Source organism: Triticum urartu, chromosome 5 (assembly GCF_003073215.2).
Source record: "Triticum urartu cultivar G1812 chromosome 5, Tu2.1, whole genome shotgun sequence".
NCBI classification, from domain to species: Eukaryota; Viridiplantae; Streptophyta; class Magnoliopsida; order Poales; family Poaceae; genus Triticum; species Triticum urartu.
The window spans coordinates 555,904,833-555,928,107 of record NC_053026.1 but is presented as its reverse complement, the minus strand read 5'-3'; the positions used below and the strand labels follow the sequence as shown (position 1 = coordinate 555,928,107).

At 46.6% G+C, this 23,275-nt stretch overlaps 1 pseudogene; it reads right to left on the bottom strand.

Annotated features, from left to right (window-relative positions):
* Positions 1 to 2,220: 2,220 nt before the first annotated feature.
* On the bottom strand, positions 2,221 to 7,057 carry LOC125510658 (annotated as a pseudogene).
* Positions 7,058 to 23,275: the final 16,218 nt, after the last annotated feature.

Here is a 23,275-nt window from a genome sequence, read left to right as displayed (position 1 = left end):
TTATGCTTGCAAAATTTCAGCATGAAGAGACATTCATGGAAGTCGTGAAAAAAAAATCAATACTCCAAAATGTTTTCAACATTAATTAAGAAAACGGTCTTCCAAGAACAATGGAAAGCTGTTCATCTTTCAAACACGTCAAGTGTAAATACCATCAGTGGGCATTATCTAATCTCATCCCAATGAAGCATCTTCAATCATTCCCACCGCTTCTTCTTCATGGGCTCGTCAGCCATCCATCGCAGCTGCAGTCAGTATCAGTAGGCAACAAACCTTGCAGGGTTGTCCCATAGGACCCACAAATCTTCTTGTGCTAATATCACCCCAAGGATTTGTTGCAAATGCACACATCTCATGCACCTGCTTTCAACATTTTATACACCAACAAGAACACAATGATGGCTGTCCAATGGGCAGCCTGTGAAAAATAGCAAGTCTGCATACTTCAGGAATCCAACACCAAAACAACAGGGCAAGAAGCAGGAAAATAGGAATGGTAACACGATCGGCGATTGTCAACCCGTCATCAAATTAATTACCTGCGACTTCTTTACGGTACCACGGAAAATCAAGCATTTTACTCTATTTTGATCCATCTGCTATTCTCTTCTGAGAGCAGCAAGCACTTATTACCTTCCAAATTCTCAAAAAGCAGCTGTTGTAGCCCTTCTCATAGTCAAGCAAAGAACAAAAATCATTATCAAGTTTCACATCACACCATGCAACTAAGAACAAAATCACTATCACCATTCCGCGCCACACTATGGCACTACCTCACGAGCAAATGCCACATTCTCCCAAGTGAAAGAAGCTACTTTTTCTTCAGATCCAAGGGCTCAGCTTGTATTTTCATTATCAAGAACCACACCGTACACAAAGCTCATACGGACAAGGCGACACATGAAGCACAAGAAGTTATCCATACAGACTCCTAACAGAAACTGATGAAGGTCAACAGAGGACGGGAGCAGTCATGTAATCGGAAGTGCACCCCTATCCACCACCAGCAGGCATGGTTCACTCAGTTGTAGTTCCTTGCTGAGCACGCATCTATAGACACCGATGAGAAACAAAATTTTGTGCAGCCAGCGGATGATCGCCGGTTCCCAACGAAATTTCCCTTTGTTCCTACTCGACCTCGTAGAGAGATAATGGTTTGAAAAAGAATACTCATAGAATGCGGCTGATTCGAGACATGTTGATCAACATTTGTCCAAGTTCGCTGCTAAGTCAAAGATGGAATGATTATGGTACCTCCTTTGATGTCCTTCAGAGAGCAGTAACAATGCCTACATGATTTTGGAAAGTGTTATTAAGCAGTTTGTTGCCTCGCGACAAGGATTTGATAGAGAAACTCGATGAGAATCTCTTTATAGTGATATATTGTTACTGCTCCATTAAGCATGTTATTGGAAAAGCAAAAGAAAGTCCAATTATGGAGTCTCTTAAATACTGCCGCATGCAAGTCGCTCGCTTGCTTGCTTGGGGAAGTATTTGATGATTCATCCATCATAGTAGATCCTAAAAGTTACCCTCCCCTCTTGGCACATGCAGTAAACGTTAATTAAGAAAACAGCCTTCTAAGAACAATGGAATTGTGGAAAGCTGTTCATCTTTCAAACATGTAAGTGTAATGCCATCAGCGGGCACTATCTAATCTTGATCACCAGGTGCCGGACACTGAAAGCATTGAGTTGTTCATCGATTTCTGTCCTGCATAACTGCGTGTGTCAAGCTGAAGCCAGCCAAGTACCTCTTCCGCTGCCATCGTCTTTCCACTCTCCAGTACTAACAACACTTCCACAAACCAAAAAGGACTAACGAGCAGCATGAGCAAGCTGCGATAAAAACTGAGAAACTACCATGATGCACTGCAAATCCTACCGTGGCACGGGTAAAACTGAAACGAGCCGATCAGCTTGTATGCAACAAAGAACAAACCCCGCAGGGTGTCACCATAGGAACCGCAAACCTTCTTATACTGATATATCATCCCAAGGATTTGTTGTGAATGCACACATCTCATGCACGTCCTTTCAACATAGTATTACAGGATACACCAACAACAATAGCACAACGATGGTTGTCGTCCAGTCCAATGGGCAACCTGTGAACAATAGCAAGTCTGCAGACTTCAAGAATCCAACACTCCAAAACAACAGTGCAAAGAAGCAGGAAAACAGGAACAGTGACACAATCGGCGATTGTCACACCACAACATCTAAGAACAGCAAGCATTTATTACCTTCAGAATTCTCAAAAAGCAGCTGTTGTATCCCTTCTCATAGTCAAGCAAAGAACAAAAACCATTATCAAGTTTCACATCACACCATGCAACTAAGAACAAAATCTGTATCACCATTCGCCACCACACTATGGCACTACCTCATCAGCAAACGCCACATTCTCCTCCTAAGTAAAAGAAGTTACTTCTTCAAATCCACGGGCTCAGCCTGTATTTTCATTATAAAGAACCGCACGATACACAAAAGCTCATACGGACAAGGCAAGAAGCATTGGCTTCACATGAAGCACAAGAAGTTATCCACAAAAAATCCTAACAGAAACTGATGTAGAGATTAACAGAGGACGGAAGCAGTCATGTAATCGGAAGTGCAGCCCTATCCACCACCACCAGGCATGGTTCACTCAATTGTAGTTCGTCGCTGAGCCGCATCCATAGGCACTGATGAGAAACAAAATTTTGTCAACATGATGTTCACCCATATAGCTAGACAGAAGCATATGAAGAACAGAAGTTAAGATGATATGAAAACTGAATTTTGCCTACCTAATGGTACCGATCGACGATCAACTTTGGTCCATTCTCACATTGCCGTGCTTCATTTGAAATCTGTTGTATTATCTTTTTGGTACCCTGACTTCCATTGTTATGTAAACTTAAGTGCAACTCGTTCAGAACCTTAAGGTGTTCTATACCATCAACTCCCTCAAAAGCAAAGAACCGCAGATCAAGCCTTTCGAGGTTAGGTGTAGCCTTCTCCAGAAACACCAATTTTGGCACGTAAGGAGCAGAAAAACGAAGAAGCTTCAGACTCTCGAATCCACCAGGGTGAACTATGATCATCATGGTAATGTTAGGATGCTCCAAGTGAAGCTGGATCTGTCTGCAAGTGGCTTCCGATTCTAGACCCTGTTCTGCGTCATCAAGAGAAAATGTGAGAGAGAACAGCTTCCTCAGCTGGCTAAGCATCCCGACTGAGAGCGTTAGCTTTGTCAGTGCGTCCAGCTCAATGATCCATTTTGGGAGATTAACCACTTTCGCCTGCAGTTTGCAAGACAGCTCAAGGGCATTCAGAAACTTGGGCGGGGAGGAGAGACAACCCCATGAGCTGAGAAAACCAGCAGACTCATCATCAATTACAAGGGTTTGGAGCGAGTAGCCACAAAGATCTTCAATAGAGAACCTCAATTCATCGAAAAGTTTACCCTCATTCTTGATGTTCAACTTGTAGATTACAAGCTTCCTCAGCTTGGTCAGCTGACGGAAATCTGCTACTGAAGATGGTCCTTCGACAATTTCGATGCCTGACAGTACACAGAGGGATCTTATTGGCTTCTTCTTCATATCCTCAGGAAGCTTCAAAGCCTTCCGTGTCTTTTTGTTCCCACCAAGTATATTCTTCACTTTTTGCAGCTGGCAAATAGTTTTGGGTAACTTTGTAATACCAGTTTCCCTGATGTCAAGGGTCTCTAAATACTGAAGCTTCCCTATCTCTTTAGGAAGCTTTCTGGTGTCTGTTCTACGGAGGCTGAGGTGCTTGAGAAGAAAAAGTTCGCAAACAACTTTTGTGTGTTCTTGTTTGAAATCTGTACAGCCTTCAAGATCCAAATGCTGCACAATTCTCAACTTTTGTGGCTTGGAAAGCAAACCATTCAAAGTACCAAATACGCTCAACGATCGCACATGGGATAGGTTCATGTTATTTTTTGCACTCTCAGTCTTCAAACCATCACTCTGAAGTGACAAACGCCGAACCATATTACTGGGCGGTGCAACGAACCACTGGCCACCAACCACAGTGACAAAATTTTCTTCACCCGCCTTGCACACAAGATACTCATGTATCATGTGATGAACTTCATAGGTCTTCACCTTTCCATTGCTACTGTGCTTCACAGCTCGAATTATCTGTCTCTTTATCAAATGATTGAAGCATGTTTCTGCAACCTCTTCTACGCTCAATCCTTGTTTCTCACTGACAAGAGCTTCTGAGATCCATTTTCTTAAGAGGCGTTTCCTGCTATTTTGCAAACCGCTTGGAAATATACTGAGATATAGAGAGCATCTTTTGATCTCAAGTGGCATATCAAAATAGCAGTTATCAATAATGCACATTAATCCATCATGGGAAAGAGGTTTCAGATAGTCTGGTACCAGATCTTTAAAAACTTGTTTCCAGTCAGAAATATGTGGGTTGCAGGCAACATATCCAGCCATGATAACTATCGCCAATGGCAGCCTCATGCACATTTCCCAGTGTTCAGGTATAATTTTGCTCTTATCTTGCTGTTCCTGGCAACCTTTAGCTTCAGCCATGATGTCCATAAATAATACTTTAGATTTGTCCCCGCTGAGGATTACAGCCTCGTAAAGATAATCTCCTTTATTCCTTACTGAAGCACTGGCAACAGCCTGGAATCTTGACGTAACAATCACTCTGCTACCTTTCTCACTTTTAGGCAGTGACTTCTTTATCAGCTCCAACATATCAGTAGACCAAACATCATCCAGCACAAGCAGGTAACTGCCATGAGAAGAAAAGATAACAAGATGAGTCACTTTTAAACAATGTAAATGAAGTGTTGGAATAACAAAGAGTGAAATGAAAGTACATATCTAGCAAAAAATTATCTTGTTGAACTTGAATTCAAATAACATAAGAAAAACTGATGTAAATCATGTGAAGACTAGTTTATGCAATTCGATGATGCTTTCATGTAATATGCATATATAGAAAGCATAGTGATGAGCTACACAAAGGACCACTTGATGGATGTTATACCTGTATTTCTCTAAGTGCTCCTTAAGCTCTTCCTTGAGTTTTTGAAGTTTCAATGTTTGTAGTCTATCACGTGCTTTCTTCAAGGTGCTGCCCCCAATACTGCCATGAGATGTGTCCCACCACCGCTGCTGCCTGGTACCTTCTCTGACCTGTGGCATGATCTGGTAGAGTATACTCCTTAGTACTGCCTCTACATCAGATTTCTGTGACACTGTGACCATCGCCCTGCGGTCAAACTGATCACTGAAGTTTTGATATAATGATCTGGCTATTGTGGTCTTGCCAACCCCTGCTAATCCGACTATGCATAGCACACCATGGTTTGTTGGATCTGCATTAGGTTCTTCCACACGGACAACAGTGCTATTGCTTGGAAGTTGCTGTGCAATGGTCTCTGCCGGCCCCTCAGCTGTCAGCATCCATTTCCCAAGCATCTCCATGTCCCTTTCAACTCCCACGGGTGTCTGGTTCTAACAAGCGCAAGCCTTGTCTGCTGATTCTCTGCGGCATTGAACCCAATGTCAGCTCCACCGGGCTTGTCGCTGCTGGTCTTTGGGTTGTCAAGGCCGTATCTGATGCGCCGTTCCCCAATTTGCTGTGCCCGCATCTTGAGTTCAGATAGGGTAGAAGCTATTTCGTGGCGAGGCCACCACGTCCAGACCTCATAGATTTTGAAGGCAACAAACGAGCAGCAGCAAAGGTCGGCTGTGGGGTCGTGATGCAGCCGGTGGGCGAAGTCGTCAACGCAGTCCTCGACGTCGTAGGTGACCTCACGGATCTGCTTGAGCCAATCCCTCGTCCGGAGGTCGTGGTAGTGGGGATCCGTGCGGCAGAGGTCGCCAATGAACGCCTGCAGAGTGCCGAGCTCGTCTGTGATGAACTGTACGTCACCACGGACGCCTTGAATCAGAGTGTAGTCCTCGGCAAGCAGCGCCCCGAGTTTGGTCAGGAGCCATTTGATGGCCTCGCCGCGCCCTGCCACCACCAGATCCATTGCTGACTTGCGATTTTGCTGTGCACAGGAGCAATTGGGTGAGACTGGAAGCAAGATACCAGAGGATCCTCGCTAACCAGCGGAGAAAATAAACTGACAAAAATGTGCAGAAACAGAGAAGCATACTAGAGACACCCATTTCATGCAGAAACAGAGAACTACATGCTAGAGACTACATACAGTATGTGCAGAATTGCGGCGTTTTTAACACAGAATTGCCTAATGATGCACTACTCTATTGCCTGAGGGGATCCTCTCCTATTGTCAGTATTGCCTGATCTCTCGTCTAAACAAATGTCCTCTTACGCTTGCATCTGTTCAAACTTGCCCCCTGCACTTGCATCTGTTCAAACTTGCCTGTTCATGAGGGAACAAAAAGAGCTGCTTAAGGGCCAGCATCTGTGAATTGGGAAAAAAACGCCGCATCTACCTGAACAAACTTGCCTGAAAAAACGTTCCCCGTGAGATCATCGATGTGTGATGAGCGGGGTGTGGGATTTGCACGCAGGGCTCCGCGCGCGACTATTCCCACCGGCGACCTCGACTCTGGATCCCCCCTCCCCCGACTCCGGCCACCCCTAGCGTCCCCACCAAGCCTCCTCCCCTAGCCTCGATGAAAGATGACGACGTGGCGTGGGCGAAACGCCCCTGCCCCCACTCTCCCCACTCTCCCTGCCGTTCGCGAGACGAATTGGAGACCAGGGCGAGCGAATTACCTTCTCTCTCCCGGAGATGTAGCAGTTCGCCGCACCCGCCTCGCGTCACCGACGGGACCTCCTTCCTTCCCCTCTCCCCTTCTCTCGTCGCGCGCGGGCTGCTTGGTCAGCTGGTACTGCTCGTCTCCGCGTGGTGGTCGTTGTCGCCGGTACACACTCCCCCCACCTTGTTCCTCGCCGGCCGCGCCCGCCGACGAGCCTAGGGTTTCTCTCCCTGCGTTTCGCGCAGGGTGGTGGATGGAAGGGGAAAGGGGAGGGCGAATGGGGTGGGGCGCGTTTCCCCAAAATTTCGAAACCCCCCGCTCTCTGTCACGCCTCCGCCTTTGACGGAGTCTGTGGTGTTTTTCTTTTTGAAATTCGGAGTCCAACTCTGTGGTGTTGCCGTGACAGCGTGTAGATCGGGCGGGACCCGATCGTACCTGGGTGTGAGTGGTCTGTCATCAGGTGGGCCAGGTGATACGCAGAGAAACGTCTCAATCTCACCTTTCTCTCTCGTTCTCTCTCTTCTCTCTTTTGTTTTCGGGTTTTTTTATTTTTTGCCATCAATTACTTTGCATTTTGATAATTTGCCACTCTTTAGAGCAATTTCAATGGGACGACCCATTTCGCCCGCGGCCGTCCCTTTGGATCAGCGCGGACAAAAAGGCCGGTCCAACGCGCCGACCCAAATGGACGCGCGTCCGCTTTCGTCCGCCTGCTGACCCATTCCCGGCCCATTTTTAAGCCTGATTTGCGTCGGCGCGGACACAAGACGGACGCGCGCACGCTCACTCTCTTTCCTCATCGGGCATGCTTGTCGGTGGCACTGTGGATTCACACCCCTCGCCCGCCTGCTACGTCGCCGAGCAGCCGGCCATTTTTTCAGTACATAGATAGTTCTAACGTACACACATAAAAGAAAAAGACCACTACTCGTCGCTTTCTGACTCCAACTCGATAATGTCCTCCTCCGACGTCTGAAGGTAGGCGTCAGCAAGCTGCTCGTCTTCAAAGTCCCAACCCGACGTTTCTCGTAGCTTCAGTTTCAATTGAGCTGCCTGCTTCCGTGAACGCTTGTCCTCCTGATAGGCGGCTCACTCCCTCCTCCTCGCGTCCCTCCCCGATCTCAATTGCTTGTAGAACTGGCGCTCGTCGACGATGTCCTGCGGAAAGCCTCCGCGCCACACCACCAAGGCTTCCACGTCCTTCTCTGCGATGGCGAGGCAACGCTGCCGCCTCCGGTGGACACGACGATCCTCGTCGGTGAAAAGCCGCGGGAGAGGCGCCAGATCCTGCGCCCGCTGGCTCGATACGTTGGAAAAATTCATATCCCGACGAGGCCTCAGGAGGCGCCACGCCGCTGCGTCGTGCGCGCGGGCCGCCTCCTCTGCGGTGTCGAAGGTGCCGAGGACGAGACGTTTCTCGCGAAACCAGATCTCGGAGGAGAAGGCGCCGGAGCGGCGCTCGCGGACTCCGCGAAAATCCGAAGCGCCCAGGCGGCGGATCGACATGGTGGCGCAGAGGCGGCGAGAGTGGGCCGCGGACAGAGTGTGGAGGGAGCGCCTTTTTTATAACGAGATCCTCCTCACCTTCTTTATAACGAGCGCCGGCCGCGGCGCGCGCGCGAAACTTTCCCACGCGCTGGAGCGCCAAAACCAACGCGCGCTAGGCCGCTTCCGCCCCCCCCCCCCCCCCCCCCCCGCGCGCGAACCTTTCCCGCGCTCCAGACGACATGATCTTAAACGCGCGCGGTCATGAAATGGGTCGGGCGGCGGGCGGGCGGCTGAAAGTGCAACTATCCCTAGGTGGTTTTGGTAATTCCTAACAACATATAACTCATTGAGCTAATGTTATTCCAAGATTAATATTTCAGGAAAAGCTCAATGAATGGCATGGTATGGATGAGGAATGTGGACCCCTCAAAATATTAAGGATAAAAAGATTGGCTCAAGTTCAAAGCTCAAGACTCTATATTTTATATTTTAGTGATCCAAGATCACATTGAGTCTATAGGAAAAGCCAATACTATCAAGGAGGGATGAGGTGTTGTTTAATGAGGTTCTTGTTTCATAGTGCTTAGTGATATGCTCCAAAACCCTCAACTACCTTCCCACATCCACATATGACCTAAACCAAAAGTCAAACTCGGCCCTACCGATTCTTTCTATCCGGCGCCACCGAGTTTCAAATGTCATAGCCACTGCCACAAACCCTAGGCAAATCGGACTCACTGATAGGGATTTCGGTCACACCGAGATGGGGTTGTAATCTCTCTGTTTCCCTTCGTAACGTTTCGGTCCTACCGAGATGAGCGATCGGTCCCACCGAGATTGCAATGTAAACTCTCTGTTTCTCTTTCGTAACATTTCGGTCCCACCGAAATGAGCGATCGGTCCCACCGAGTTTACCTGACCAACTCTCTGGTTAGCTTATTACCAAAATCGGTCCCACCGAGTTTGTGTAATCGGTCACACCGAGATTACATTATGCCCTAACCCTAACCATATCGGTCCTACCGAGTTGCATCTCAGTCCCACCGAATATCCTAACGGTCACTAGGTTTGCTAAATCGGTCCGACCGAGTTTTTCACTTCGGTCTCACCGAGATTGGTAAATTGTGTGTAACGGTTAGTTTTTGTGCGGAGGCTATATATACCCCTCCACCCACTCTTCATTTGTGAGGAGAGCCATCAGAACATACCTACACTTTCAATACACATTTTCTGAGAAAGAACCACCTACTCATGTGTTGAGGCCAAGATATTCCATTCCTACCATATGAATCTTGATCTCTAGCCTTTCCCAAGTTGCTTTCCACTCAAATCTTCTTTCCACCAAATCCATATCCCGTGAGAGAGAGTTGAGTGTTGGGGAGACTATCATTTGAAGCACAAGAGTAAGGAGTTCATCATCAACACACCATTTGTTACTTCTTGGAGAGTGGTGTCTCCTAGATTGGCTAGGTGTCACTTGGGAGCCTCCGACAAAAATTGTGGAGTTGAACCAAGGAGTTTGTAAGGGCAAGGAGATCGCCTACTTCGTGAAGATCTACCGCTAGTGAGGCAAGTCCTTCATGGGCGATGGCCATGATGGGATACACAAGGTTGCTTCTTCGTAGACCCTTCGTGGGTGGAGCGCTCCGTGGACTCGCGCAACCGTTACCCTCCATGGGTTGAAGTCTCCATCAACGTGGATGTACGATAGCACCACCTATCGGAACCACGACAAAAACATCTGTGTCTCCAATTGCGTTTGAATTCTCCAAACCCTTCCCTTTACATTCTTACAAGTTGCATGCTTTACTTTCTGCTGCTCATAGACTCTTTGCATGCTTGCTTGAATTGTGTTAGGATTGCTTGACTTGTGCTAAGATAGCTAAAATCTGCTAAAGACTAAAATTGGGAAAAGGATAGATTTTTATTTGGTCAAGTAGTCTAATGACCCCCCTCTAGACATACTTTCAATCCTACAGCGGCCGACCCAAATGGACAAAAAGCGGACAAAAATGCCGTCCGTTTGGGTCGGCCTGTTGGAGTTGCTCTTACATTGTAAGAGCAACTCCAATGGGGTGACCCATTTTGTCCGTTTGGGTCATCCGCACAGAAAACTTGGCCCAACGGGGCGACCCAAATGGACGTCTGTGTCCGCCTGCTGTCCGTTTATCCTCCCTCCCGACCCAACTTGAACGCAAAAGTGGGCCACGAATGGGTCCGCGGCGGACAAAACGAGCGCTCTCGTCGTCCGCTCTCGTCCGCTGCTGCCCCCTCAGGTGTCTGCCCTGGCCCTACTAGTCAGCGACACCGCACGGTTCGCTCGACAGAAACTGCAGGCGAGATCCGACCATGGGCGCTGTGCAGCGCCTGCGCCTCCACGGCACCGGCCTGGCGGGCACCCTCGCCCCGTCGCTGGCGCGCCTCCCCGCGCCCGAGTCCGTCTCGCTCTTCGGGAACGCGCTCCCTGGCGCTGATACGTCTCCAATGTATCTATAATTTTTGATTGTTTCATGCTATATTATATTCTGTGTTGGACATTATTAGGCTTTATTATACAATTTTATATTATTTTTGGGACTAACCTATTAACCGGAGGCCCAGCCCAGAATTGTTGTTTTTTTTGCCTATTTTAGGGTTTCACAGACAAAGAATATCAAACGGAGTCCAAACGGAATGAAACCTTCGGGAACGTGATTTTCGGAACGAACATGATCCAGAGGACTTGGACCCTACGTCAAGACATCAATCAGGAGGCCACGAGGTAGGGGGCGCGCCTACCCCCTGGGCGCACCCTCCACCCTCGTGGGCCCCATGTTGCTCCACCGACGTACTCCTTCCTCCTATATATACCTACGTACCCCCAAACTGCCAAATACGGAGCCAAAACCCTAATTCCACTGCAGTAACTTTCTGTATCCACGAGATCCTATCTTGGGGCCTGTTCCGGAGCTCCGCCGGAGGGGGCATCGATCACGGAGGGCTTCTACATCAACACCATAGCCCTTTCGATGAAGTGTGAGTAGTTTACCTCAGACCTTCGGGTCCATAGTTATTAGCTAGATGGCTTCTTCTCTCTTTTTGGATCTCAATACAAAGTTCTCCCCCTCTTTTGTGGAGATCTATTCGATGTAATCTTCTTTTACGGTGTGTTTGTTGAGACCGATGAATTGTGGGTTTATGATCAAGTTTATCTATGAACAATATTTGAATCTTCTCTGAATTCTTTTATGTATGATTGGTTATCTTTACAAGTCTCTTCAAATTATCAGTTTGGTTTGGCCTACTAGATTGATCTTTCTTGCAATGGGAGAAGTGCTTAGCTTTGGGTTCAATCTTGCGGTGTCCTTTCCCAGTGACAGTAGTGTTGGGGAACGTAGTAATTTCAAAAAAATTCCTACGCACACGCAAGATCATGGTGATGCATAGCAACGAGAGGGGAGAGTGTTGTCCACGTACCCTCGTAGACCGAAAGCGAAAGCATTAGCATGATTCGGATAGACTTAAGCATAGATACGAGTGAGAAACTCCCATCGTAGTCAACACCTTGAACTTGTCGAAAACCTTCTTTGCGACAATTCTAGTTTTGTAGATAGTGATACTACTATGAGCGTCCGTCTTCCTCTCGAAGATCCATTTAATATCAATGGCTCTCCGATCAATGGGCAAGTCAATCAAAGTCCATACTTTGTTCTCATACATGGATCTCATCTCAGATTTCATGGCCTCAAGCCATTTCACGGAATTTGGGCTCATCATCGCTTCCTCATAGTTCGTAGGCTCGTCATGGTCAAGTAACATGACCTCTAGAACAGGATTACCGTACCACTCTGGTGCGGATATCACTCTGGTTTACCTACGAGGTTCGGTAGTAACTTGATCTGAAGTTACATGATCATCATCATTAGCTTCTTCACTAATTGGTGTAGTAGTCATAGGAACAGATTTCTGTGATGAACTACTTTCCAATAAGGGAGCAGGTACAGTTACCTCATCAAGTTCTACTTTCCTCCCACTCACTTCTTTCGAGAGAAACTCCTTCTCTAGAAAGGATCCATTCTCAGCAACGAATATGTTGCCTTCGGATCTGTGATAGAAGGTGTACCCAACATTTTCTTTTCGGTATCCTATGAAGACGCACTTATCTGATTTGGGTTTGAGCTTATCAGGTTGAAACTTTTTCACATAAGCATTGCAACCTCAAACTTTAAGAAACGACAGCTTAGGTTTCTTGCCAAACCATAGTTCATACGGTGTCGTCTCAACGGATTTAGATGGTGCCCTATTTAACGTGAATGTAGCTGTCTCTAATGCATAACCCCAAAACGATAGCGGTAAATCAATAAGAGACTTCATAGATCGCACCATATCTAATAAAGCACGGTTACGACGTTCAGACACACCATTAAACTGTGGTGTTCCAGGTGGCGTGAGTAGTGAAACTATTTCACATTGTTTTAACTGAAGACCAAACTCGTAACTCAAATATTTTACTTCTGCGATCATATCGTAGAAACTTTTATTTTGTTACGATGATTCTCCACTTCACTCTGAAATTCTTTGAACTTTTCAAATGTTTCAGACTTATGTTTCATCAAGTAGATATACTCATATCTGCTCAAATCATCTGTGAAGATCAGAAAATAATGATACCTGCCGCGAGCTTCAATATTCATCGGACCACATACATCAGTATGCATGATTTCCAATAAATCTGTTGCTTGTTGCATTGTTCCGGAGAACGGAGTCTTAGTCATCTTGCCCATGAGGCATGATTCGCAAGCATCAACTGATTCATAATCAAGTGATTCCAAAAGTCCATCAGCATGGAGTTTCTGTTGGGGAACGTTGCAGAAAAACAAAAAATTTCCTACGGTTTCACCAAGATCCATCTATGAGTTCATCTAGCAACGAGTATTCAGATTGCATCTACATACCTTTGTAGATCGCGAGCGGAAGCGTTCACTAGAACGTGGATGATGGAGTCGTACTCGTCGTGATCCAAATCACCGATGACCAAGCGCCGAACGAACGGCACCTCCGCGTTCAACACACGTATGGAGCGGATGACGTCTCCTTCTTCTTGATCCAGCAAGGGGGAAGGAGAGGTTGATGAAGATCCAGCAGCACGACGGTGTGGTGGTGGATGCAGTTGTCACCGCAGCAGGGCTTCGCCGAGCGTCTGCGCGAGAGGGAGAGGTGTAGCAGGGGAGAGGGAGGCGCCAAGATGCAAGGGTGCGGCTGCCCCCTCCCTCCCCCCCTTTATATAGGCCCCTGGGGGGGGCGCCGGCCCCTTGGAGATTGGATCTCCCAAGGGGGGCGGCGGCCAAGGGGGGTGGAGTGCCCCCCAAGGCAAGTGGGCGCCCCCCACCCTAGGGTTTCAACCCTAGGCGCAAGGGGTGGGCCAAGGGGGGCGCACCAGCCCACTATGGGCTGGTTGAAGGAAATATGTCCTAGAGGCAAGAATAAAGTTATTATTTATTTCCTTATATCATGATAAATGTTTATTATTCATGCTAGAATTGTATTAACCGGAAACATAATACATGTGTGAATACATAGACAAACTGAGTGTCACTAGTATGCCTCTATTTGACTAGCTCGTTAATCAAAGATGGTTATATTTCCTAACCATGAACAAAGTGTTGTTATTTGATTAACAAGGTCACATAATTAGTTGAATGATCTGATTGACATGACCCATTCCATTAGCTTAGCACCCGATCGTTTAGTATGTTGCTATTGCTTTCTTCATGACTTATACATGTTCCTATGACTATGAGATTATGTGCAACTCCCGTTTGCGAGGAACACTTTGTTGCTAACCAAACGTCACAACGTAACTGGGGGTGATTATAAAGGCTCTACAGGTGTCCTCCAATGGTAGCATGTTGGGTTTGGCGTATTTCGAAGAATAGGATTTGTCACTCCGATTGTCCGGAGAGGTTATCTCTGGGCCCTCTCGGTAATGCACATCATAAGGCCTTGCAAGCATTGCAACTAATAATTAGTTGCGGGATGATGTATTTACGGAACGAGTAAAGAGACTTGCCGGTAACGAGATTGTGAACTAGGTTGGATACCGACGATCGAATCTCGGGCAAGTAAACATACCGATGACAAAAGGGAACAACGTATGTTGTTATGCGGTCTGACCGATAAAGATCTTCGTAGAATATGTAGGAGCCAATATGGGCATCCAGGTCCCGCTATTGGTTATTGACCGGAGATGTGTCTCAGTCATGTCTGCATTGTTCTCGAACCGTAGGGTCCGCACGCTTAACGTTACGATGACAGTTATTATGAGTTTATGCATTTTGATGTACCGAAGTTAGTTCGGAGTCCCGGATGTGATCATGGACATGACGAGGAGTCTCGAAATCGTCGAGACATAAAGATCGATATATTGGAAGCCTATATTTGGACATCGGAATCGTTCCGGGTGAAATCAGCATTTTACCGGAGTACCGGGGGGTTATCGGAACCCCCCCGGGGGATTAATGGGCCTTCATGGGCCATAAGGGAGAAGAGAGGGGCCGGCCAGGGCAGGCCGCGCGCCCCCTCCCCCCTAGTCCGAATAGGACAAGAAAGGGGGGGGCGGCGCCCCCCTTTCCTCTTCTCCTTCTCCCTTTCCTATTCCAACAAGGCAAAAGAGGGGGGAGTCCTACTCCCAATAGGAGTAGGACTCCTCCAGGCGCACCCCTTGGGGCCGGCCGCACCTCCCCCTCCCTCCTTTATATACGGGGGCAGGGGGGCACCCTAGGACACATAAGTTGATCCACGTGATCGTTCCTTAGCCGTGTGCGGTGCCCCCTGCCACCATATTCCACCTCGGTCATATTGTAGCGGTGCTTAGGCGAAGCCCTACGATAGTAGAACATCAAGATCGTCACCACGCCGTCATGCTGACGGAACTCCTCCCCGAAGCTTTGCTGGATCGGAGCCCGGGGATCGTCATCGAGCTGTACGTGTGCTAAGAACTCGGAGGTACCAGAGTAACGGTGCTTGGATCGGTCGGATCGGGAAGACATACGACTACTTCCTCTACGTTGCGTCAACGCTTTCGCAGTCGGTCTGCGTGGGTACGTAGACAACACTCTCCCCTCTCGTTGCTATGCATCACCATGATCTTGAGTGCGCGTAGGAATTTTTTTGAAATTACTACGAAACCCAACAGTGGCATCCGAGCCTAGGTTTTATGGTTTGATATTATATGCACGAGTAGAACACAAGTGAGTTGTGGGCGATATAAGTCATACTGCCTACCAGCATGTCATACTTTGGTTCGGCGGTATTGTTGGATGAAGCGGCCCGGACCGACATTACGCGTACGCTTACGCGAGACCGCTTCTCCCGACGTGCTTTGCACATAGGTGGCTTGTGGGTGACTGTTTCTCCAACTTTAGTTGAACCGAGTGTGGCTACGCCCGGTCCTTGCGAAGGTTAAAACGGAGTCAAATTGACGAACTATCGTTGTGGTTTTGATGCGTAGGTGAGATTGGTTCTTGCTTAAGCCCGTAGTAGCCACGTAAAACTTGCAACAACAAAGTAGAGGACGTCTAACTTGTTTTTGCAGGGCATGTTGTGATGTGATATGGCCAAGACATGATGCTAAATTTTATTGTATGAGATGATCATGTTTTGTAACCGAGTTATCGGCAACTGGCTGGAGCCATATGGTTGTCGCTTTATTGTATGCAATGCAATCGCGATGTAATGCTTTACTTTATCACTAAGCGGTAGCGATAGTCGTGGAAGCATAAGATTGGTGAGACGACAACGATGCTAGGATGGAGATCAAGGTGTCGCGCCGGTGACGATGGTGATCATGACGGTGCTTCGGAGATGGAGATCACAGGCACAAGATGATGATGGCCATATCATATCACTTATATTGATTGCATGTGATGTTTATCTTTTATGCATCTTATCTTGCTTTGATTGACGGTAGCATTATAAGATGATCTCTCACTAAATTATCAAGAAGCGTTCTCCCTGAGTATGCACCGTTGCGAAAGTTCTTCGTGCTAAGACACCACGTGATGATCGGGTGTGATAGGCTCTACGTTCAAATACAACGGGTGCAAAACAGTTGCACACGCGGAATACTCAGGTTATACTTGACGAGCCAAGCATATACAGATATGGCCTCGGAACACGGAGACCGAAAGGTCGAGCGTGAATCATATAGTAGATATGATCAACATAATGATGTTCACCAATGAAACTACTCCATCTCACGTGATGATCGGACATGGTTTAGTTGATTTGGATCACGTGATCACTTAGAGGATTAGAGGGATGTCTATCTAAGTGGGAGTTCTTAAGTAATTTGATTAATTGAACTTAAACTTATCATGAACTTAGTACCTAATAGTATCTTGCTTGTTTATGTTTGATTGTAGATAAATGGCTCGTGCTGTTGTTCCGTTGAATTTTAATGCGTTCCTTGAGAAAGCAAAGTTGAAAGATGATGGTAGCAATTACACGGACTGGGTCCGTAACTTGAGGATTATCCTCATTGCTGCACAGAAGAATTACGTCCTGGAAGCACCGCTGGGTGCCAGGCCTGCTGCTGGAGCAACACCAGATGTTATGAACGTCTGGCAGAGCAAAGCTGATGACTACTCGATAGTTCAGTGTGCCATGCTTTACGGCTTAGAATCGGGACTTCAACGACGTTTTGAACGTCATGGAGCATATGAGATGTTCCAGGATTTGAAGTTAATATTTCAAGCAAATGCCCGGATTGAGAGATATGAAGTCTCCAATAAGTTCTATAGCTGCAAGATGGAGGAGAACAGTTCTGTCAGTGAGCATATACTCAAAATGTCTGGGTATAATAATCACTTGATTCAGATGGGAGTTAATCTTCCAGATGATTGAGTCATTGATAGAATTCTCCAATCACTGCCACCAAGCTACAAGAGCTTCGTGATGAACTATAATATGCAAGGGATGAACAAGACTATTCCCGAGCTCTTTGCGATGCTGAAAGCTGCGGAGGTAGAAATCAAGAAGGAGCATCAAGTGTTGATGGTCAACAAGACCACTAGTTTCAAGAAAAAGGGCAAAGGGAAGAAGAAGGGGAACTTCAAGAAGAACGGCAAGCAAGTTGCTGCTCAAGAGAAGAAACCCAAGTCTGGACCTAAGCCTGAAACTGGGTGCTTCTACTGCAAGCAGACTGGTCACTGGAAGCGGAACTGCCCCAAGTATTTGGCGGATAAGAAGGATGGCAAGGTGAACAAAGGTATATGTGATATACATGTTATTGATGTGTACCTTACTATTGCTCGCAGTAGCACCTGGGTACTTGATACTGGTTCTGTTGCTAATATTTGCAACTCGAAACAGGGACTACGAATTAAGCGAAGATTGGCTAAGGATGAGGTGACGATGCGCGTGGGAAACGGTTCCAAAGTCGATGTGATCGCGGTCGGCACGCTACCTCTACATCTACCTTCGGGATTAGTATTAGACCTAAATAATTGTTATTTGGTGCCAGCGTTGAGCATGAACATTATATCTGGATCTTGTTTAATGCGAGACGGTTATTCATTTAAATCGAAGAATAATGGTTGTTCTATTTATATGAGTAATATCTTTTATGGTCATGCACCCTTAAAGAGTGGTCTATTCTTGTTGAATCTTGATAGTAGTGATACACATATTCATAATGTTGAAGCCAAAAGATGCAGAGTTGATAATGATAGTGCAACTTATTTGTGGCACTGCCGTTTAGGTCATATCGGTGTAAAACACATGAAGAAACTCCATACTGATGGACTTTTGGAGCCACTTGATTATGAATCACTTGGTACTTGCGAACCGTGCCTCATGGGCAAGATGACTAAAACACCGTTCTCCGGTACTATGGAGAGAGCAACAGATTTGTTGGAAATCATACATACCGATGTATGTGGTCCGATGAATATTGAGGCTCGTGGCGGATATCGTTATTTTCTCACCTTCACAGATGACTTAAGAAGATATGGGTATATCTACTTAATGAAACATAAGTCTGAAACATTTGAAAAGTTCAAAGAATTTCAGAGTGAAGTTGAAAATCATCGTAACAAGAAAATAAAGTTTCTACGATCTGATCTATTTGAGTTACGAGTTTGGTGTACATTTGAAAAAATTGTGAAATAGTTTCGCAACTCACGCCACCTGGAACACCACAGCGTAATGGTGTGTCCGAACGTCGTAATCGTACTTTACTAGATATGGTGCGATCTATGATGTCTCTTACTGATTTACCGCTATTGTTTTGGGGATACGCTCTAGAGACAGCCGCATTCACGTTAAATAGGGCACCATCAAAATCCGTTGAGACGACGCCTTATGAACTATGGTTTGGCAAGAAACCGAAGTTGTCGTTTCTGAAAGTTTGGGGCTGCGATGCTTATGTGAAAAAGCTTCAACCTGATAAGCTCGAACCCAAATCGGAGAAATGTGTCTTCATAGGATATCCAAAGGAAACTGTTGGATACACCTTCTATCACAGATCCGAAGGCAAGACTTTTGTTGCTAAATTCGGAAACTTTCTGGAGAAGGAGTTTCTCTCGAAAGAAGTGAGTGGGAGGAAAGTGGAACTTGACGAGGTAACTGTACCTGCTACCTTATTGGAAAGTAGTACATCACAGAAAACTGTTTCTGCGACACCTACACCAATAAGTGAGGAAGTTAATGATAATGATCATGAAACTTCAGAACAAGATACTACTGAACCTCGTAGATCAACCAGAGTGAGATCCGCGCCAGAGTGGTACGGTAATCCAGTTCTGGAAGTCATGCTACTAGATCAGGATGAACCTACGAACTATGAAGAAGCGATGGTGAGCCCAGATTCCGCAAAGTGGCTTGAAGCCATGAAATCTGAGATGGGATCCATGTATGAGAACAAAGTATGGACTTTGGTTGACTTGCCCGATGATCGGCAAGCAATTGAGAATAAATGGATCTTCAAGAAGAAGACTGATGCTGACGGTAATATTACTGTCTACAAAGCTCGACTTGTCGCAAAAGGTTTTCGACAAGTTCAAGGGGTTGACTACGATGAGACCTTCTCACCCGTAGCGATGCTTAAGTCTGTCCGAATCATGTTAGCAATTGCCGCATTTTATGATTATGAAATTTGGCAGATGGATGTCAAAACTGCATTCCTGAATGGATTTCTGGAAGAAGAGTTGTATATGATGCAACCAGAAGGTTTTGTCGATCCAAAGGGAGCTAACAAAGTGTGCAAACTCCAGCGATCAATTTATGGACTGGTGCAAGCATCTCGGAGTTGGAATAAACGTTTTGATAGTGTGATCAAAGCATTTGGTTTTATACAGACTTTCGGAGAAGCCTGTATTTACAAGAAAGTGAGTGGGAGCTCTGTAGCATTTCTGATATTATATGTGGATGACATATTACTGATCGGAAATAATATAGAATTTCTGGATAGCATAAAGGGATACTTGAATAAGAGTTTTTCAATGAAAGACCTCGGTGAAGCTGCTTACATATTAGGCATAAAGATCTATAGAGATAGATCAAAACGCTTAATTGGACTTTCACAAAGCACATACCTTGACAAGATTTTGAAAAAGTTCAAAATGGATCAGGCGAAGAAAGGGTTCTTGCCTGTGTTACAAGGTATGAAGTTGAGTCAGACTCAATGCCCGACCACTGCAGAAGATAGAGAGAAAATGAAAGATGTTCCCTATGCTTCAGCCATAGGCTCTATCATGTATGCAATGCTGTGTACCAGACCTGATGTGTGCCTTGCTATAAGCTTAGCAGGGAGGTACCAAAGTAATCCAGGAGTGGATCACTGGACAGCAGTCAAGAACATCCTGAAATACCTGAAAAGGACTAAGGATATGTTTCTCATATATGGAGGTGACAAAGAGCTCACCGTAAAAGGTTACATTGATGCAAGCTTTGACACTAATCCGGACGATTCTAAATCGCAAACCGGATACGTGTTTACATTAAACGGTGGAGCTGTCAGTTGGTGCAGTTCTAAACAAAGCATCGTAGCGGGATCTACATGTGAAGCGGAGTACATAGCTGCTTCAGAAGCAGCAAACGAAGGAGTCTGGATGAAGGAGTTCATATCCGATCTAGGTGGTATACCTAGTGCATCGGGTCCAATGAAAATCTTTTGTGACAATACTGGTGCAATTGCCTTGGCAAAGGAATCCAGATTTCACAAGAGAACCAAGCACATCAAGAGATGCTTCAATTCCATCCGGGATCTAGTCCAGGTGGGAGACATAGAGATTTGCAAGATACATACGGATCTGAATGTTGCAGACCCGTTGACTAAGCCTCTTCCACGAGCAAAACATGATCAGCACCAAGGCTCCATGGGTGTTAGAATCATTACTCTGTAATCTAGATTATTGACTCTAGTGCAAGTGGGAGACTGAAGGAAATATGCCCTAGAGGCAATAATAAAGTTATTATTTATTTCCTTATATCATGATAAATGTTTATTATTCATGCTAGAATTGTATTAACCGGAAACATAATACATGTGTGAATACATAGACAAACTGAGTGTCACTAGTATGCCTCTACTTGACTAGCTCGTTAATCAAAGATGATTATATTTCCTAACCATGAACAAAGTGTTGTTATTTGATTAACAAGGTCACATCATTAGTTGAATGATCTGATTGACATGACCCATTCCATTAGCTTAGCACCCGATAGTTTAGTATGTTGCTATTGCTTTCTTCATGACTTATACATGTTCCTATGACTATGAGATTATGCAACTCCCGTTTGCCGGAGGAACACTTTGTGTGCTACCAAACGTCACAACGTAACTGGGTGATTATAAAGGAGCTCTACAGGTGTCTCCAATGGTAGATGTTGGGTTGGCGTATTTCGAGAATAGGATTTGTCACTCCGATTGTCGGAGAGGTATCTCTGGGCCCTCTCGGTAATGCACATCACATAAGCCTTGCAAGCATTGCAACTAATGAATTAGTTGCGGGATGATGTATTACGGAACGAGTAAAGAGACTTGCCGGTAACGAGATTGAACTAGGTATTGGATACCGACGATCGAATCTCGGGCAAGTAACATACCGATGACAAAGGGAACAACGTATGTTGTTATGCGGTCTGACCGATAAAGATCTTCGTAGAATATGTAGGAGCCAATATGGGCATCCAGGTCCCGCTATTGGTTATTGACCGGAGATGTGTCTCAGTCATGTATGCATTGTTCTCGAACCGTAGGGTCCGCACGCTTAACGTTACGATGACAGTTATTATGAGTTTATGCATTTTGATGTACCGAAGTTAGTTCGGAGTCCCGGATGTGATCATGGACATGACGAGGAGTCTCGAAATGGTCGAGACATAAAGATCGATATATTGGAAGCCTATATTTGGACATCGGAATCGTTCCGGGTGAAATCGGCATTTTACCGGAGTACCGGGGGGTTACCGGAACCGCCCCGGGGGATTAATGGGCCTTCATGGGCCATAAGGGAGAAGAGAGGGGCCAGCCAGGGCAGGCCCCGCGCCGCCTCCCCCCTAGTCCGAATAGGACAAGAAAGGGGGGGGGGGCGGCGCCCCCCTTTCCTCTTCTCCTTCTCCCTTTCCTATTCCAACAAGGCAAAAGAGGGGGGAGTCCTACTCCCAGTAGGAGTAGGACTCCTCCAGGCGCACCCCTTGGGGCCGGCCGCACCTCCCCCTCCCTCCTTTATATACGGGGGCAGGGGGCACCCTAGGACACACAAGTTGATCCACGTGACTGTTCCTTAGCCGTGTGCGGTGCCCCCTGCCACCATATTCCACCTCGGTCATATTGTAGCGGTGCTTAGGCGAAGCCCTGCGACAGTAGAACATCAAAATCGTCACCACGCCGTCGTGCTGACGGAACTCCTCCCCGAAGCTTTGCTGGATCGGAGCCCGGGGATCGTCATCGAGCTGTACGTGTGCTAAGAACTCGGAGGTACCGGAGTAACGGTGCTTGGATCGGTCGGATCGGGAAGGCGTACGACTACTTCCTCTACGTTGCGTCAACGCTTCCTATGTCGGTCTGCGTGGGTACATGGACAACACTCTCCCCTCTCGTTGCTATGCATCACCATGATCTTGAGTGCGCGTAGGAAAATTTTGAAATTACTACGAAACCCAACACTGGTTCCCCTCCCACTTCAGCCCATGGGACCCTCCGGGATGGGTGGCCCCACCCGGTGGACCCCCGGGACCCATCCGGTGGTCCCGGTACAATACCGGTGACCCCGAAACTTTCCCGTTGGCCGAAACAGCACTTCCTATATATAATTCTTTACCTCCGGACCATTCCGGAACTCCTCGTGACATCCGGGATCTTATCCGGGACTCCGAACAACTTTCAGATTATTGCATATTCATATCTTTACAACCCTAGCGTCACCGAACCTTAAGTGTGTAGACCCTACGGGTTCGGGAGACATGTAGACATGACCGAGATCGCTCTCCGGTCAATAACCAACAGCGGGATCTAGATACCCATGTTGGCTCCCACATGCTCCTCGATGATCTCATCGGATGAACCACGATGTCGAGGATTCAAGCAACCCTGTATACAATTCCCTTCGTCAATCGGTATGTTACTTGCCCGAGATTCGATCGTCGGTATCCCAATACCTCGTTCAATCTCGTTACCGGCAAGCCACTTTACTCGTACCGTAATGCATGATCCCGTGACCAGACACTTGGTCACTTTGAGCTCATAATGATGATGCATTGCCGAGTGGGCCCAGTGATACCTCTCCGTCATACGGAGTGACATCCCAGTCTTGATCCGTGTCAACCCAACAGACACTTTCGGAGATGCCCGTAGTATACCTTTATAGTCACCCAGTTACGTTGTGACGTTTGGTATACCCAAAACACTCCTACGGTATCCGGGAGTTACACGATCTCATGGTCTAAGGAAAAGATACTTGACATTGGAATAACTCTAGCAAACAACTATACGATCTTGTGCTATGTTTAGGATTGGGTCTTGTCCATCACATCATTCTCCTAATGATGTGATCTCGTTATCAACGACATCCAATGTCCATAGTC